The sequence below is a fragment of the Marmota marmota genome, unplaced genomic scaffold (assembly GCF_001458135.2).
Source record: "Marmota marmota marmota unplaced genomic scaffold, marMar, whole genome shotgun sequence".
NCBI lineage: Eukaryota > Metazoa > Chordata > Mammalia > Rodentia > Sciuridae > Marmota > Marmota marmota.
Window position 1 is genome coordinate 1 of NW_026012642.1, and position 2,690 is coordinate 2,690.

Here is a 2,690-nt window from a genome sequence, read left to right on the forward strand (position 1 = left end):
TAGGTTTTAAAATCATATAAAGAAAATAGCAAAAATAAAATTGAGGATAAGATAATGATGCTGAGATTCTGTGCTTAGTAAGACTACTTTAGTCTTAATATTTTAGAAAATCATTTGATTAAGAAATAACAAAATTAATATTAAGTAATGATGAGTGATATTCTAGTTTTTAACAAGTTCTAGTTTTCATTTGTTCTTCTGAAAATCTAGTTGCATCATTATTTTGTTCATTGTGAACTATATATAAGCAAGAGTGAACAAAATTTAAGATCATTCAGCTTAAATTATTACTCCCAACCATTTGCCACAGGTCCCAAACACCTTCTTGCCCCACAGTTTCTTCATAGTATTGTTTACTTCTGCATTTCTGGTTATATAAATTATAGGATTTAGCATGGGAGTGATAATGGTGTAAAATACAGCCACTATCTTATCCTCCTAGAAGTTAACATTGGGGCGCTTGTATGCGAACACACAAGGACCAAAAAAAAAAAAAAAACGATGACCACAGCAATGTGTGCTCCATAGGTGGACAGAGCTCTGTGCCTTCCTTGTGCTGACTACTTTCTCAGAGACACCAGAATGACACTATAGGTAATGAGCAAAAATACAAAACCCCCCAGAGTGATGGTACCACTGTTGGCTGTCACAATGACACCGATAATATAGGTGTGTGTGCCGGCAAGTTTGAGCACAGTGCTGACATCACAAAAGTAGTGATCGATCTCATTGGGTCCACAAAAGGCCAGGTGGACTACCAAAGCCACTTGGATAACAGAATGGAAGAATCCACTTACCCAGGTCCCCAACAATATTTACTGCACCTCCCCCTGTCCATGATGGTCATATAGTGCTTCAGATGGCCACATAATGGTCACAAACCATTATTATAAGGATGAAGATTCTGGTGCCACCAAAGAAATACACCCCAAGGACTTGCAGCATGCACCCCACAAAAGAGATAGTTTTGTTCTTTGCTAAAATGTCAACAATCATCTTGGGTGCTGTGACAGAAGGGGAAACATATGCCCATCAATGACAGGAAGTTGAGGAAGAAATACACGTGTTTTCAACAGATTTCTCATGAAAATGGTCAGCGTGATGAGGAGGATTCCCAGAGGAATGACTGTTTAAGAGAATGAGAACACCCCAAAACAGACTTCTTCAATCTCTGGGGTCTAAAAAAGGCCCTGGAAAATGAGTCCAGTTATATTGTCTAATTTTTCCATGGAATGCATCCAACAGGTCAACTTCTCAAAATAACTATATCATCTGGAAAAAAAAAACACAGAAAGACAATCAGCATTTATTTCTAACTCAAGTGAATGATCACAGTAGTTAAAAATGGAACAATCAGTACTGACTACTGACTGACATGCATCCCTAGACTAGTAAAGTGCATCTATTCTGATCATTTTTCCTCTATAATATACCCAATTTATTCATGTCATATGAGGAAACAAACTCTACAGAAATAAATCACATCTAATTGTTATCAAAATCACATATCTTATCAAAAGTTTATCTTGGATATTCATGTTAATATTATTTGTGTATAAAAATTCACTAAGTTCTCTTTCTATAAAAGATTAAATCACCATTCAGAAAAACACTGAATATGGTGTTAACTGTATATCTGATTAAGTTTCCCTTACTTGTATCCTAGAAATGAACATGTCCACATGGTCCCTTCTGAATATTGCCTTGCCTGGTCACTATAGGCGAGTCCCCCATCCCCAGGCAGAAACACCATGCAAAGTTTGCTGACATAATGACTTCAGAGAACATTGACTTTGGTGAGAGAATTGGGGCCATCTAGTTGGAGCCATTTTCAGTAGTAGAATTCAGTTTCAAAGCTTCTTGCCAAAAAGACATTGACGCTGGATTATCACTGGGGAATTTATAAACAAGAGTGCCTGTTAGTATGGAAATGTTTTGGCAGCAACTTTCTGAATAATTAAAACATTGCATCAGCCTGGGAGACCAAGAATCCATATTGGAAGAAGCTGTTGACCTCAGATTGCCATACACCTTGAGAAATTCTCTTTTCCCTTCCTCACTTCACAAGCAGAGCAGGGGCTAGGGTTCTAAGTTTCTGTAAATAGGGCTGATCTAAAGAATACCTCATTATCATTTGGATAGCTCATGATACAAAGAAATGACACCCTAAGTAAACAGTTGGGATGTAAAACCTTTATCAAACTTCTAACAAATCACAGTAGGTTTTTAAATGTAGGATGAATGTTTTGAAGCAGATTCATTGCACTGGTTACAAGTCCCAGGGGGGACACCTACTGAATGGCAGGTAGCAATATCATCACTATGCCAACTACCAGGAAGAGGAGTCCAACTGCACCAGCCTACTGTTCCTCTGACTGTGATTTTTACCAATTACCTGGGTCTGGTGAGACAGAATTTCCAAGAAAGAAGTTAATTAAAGAGACCTTGCTAATCCCAGATGCCAGCAAGGGGCAGTAAAATCTCAGGATTCACATTAAGCTGGTTGTGGAGGCGCAGGAAAGCTGTGCAGGGCAGATGGGATCTTACCTGTGTCTCTTATTAAACTGCAGCTGAGGGACCCCAAAGTAGTCTTCTCTAGGTACTATACCACAGCAGATATCTACCTAGCAGGATGAAAGTGTTGTCAGACATTAAAAAAAAAAAAAAAAAAAAAAAAAAAAAAAAAAAAA

General features: G+C 37.9%; 1 pseudogene; it reads right to left on the reverse strand.

The window, feature by feature from the left end:
- Nucleotides 1–279: 279 nt before the first annotated feature.
- LOC107135011 lies at nt 280–1,238 on the reverse strand (annotated as a pseudogene).
- Between the last annotated feature and the right edge of the window lie 1,452 nt (nt 1,239–2,690).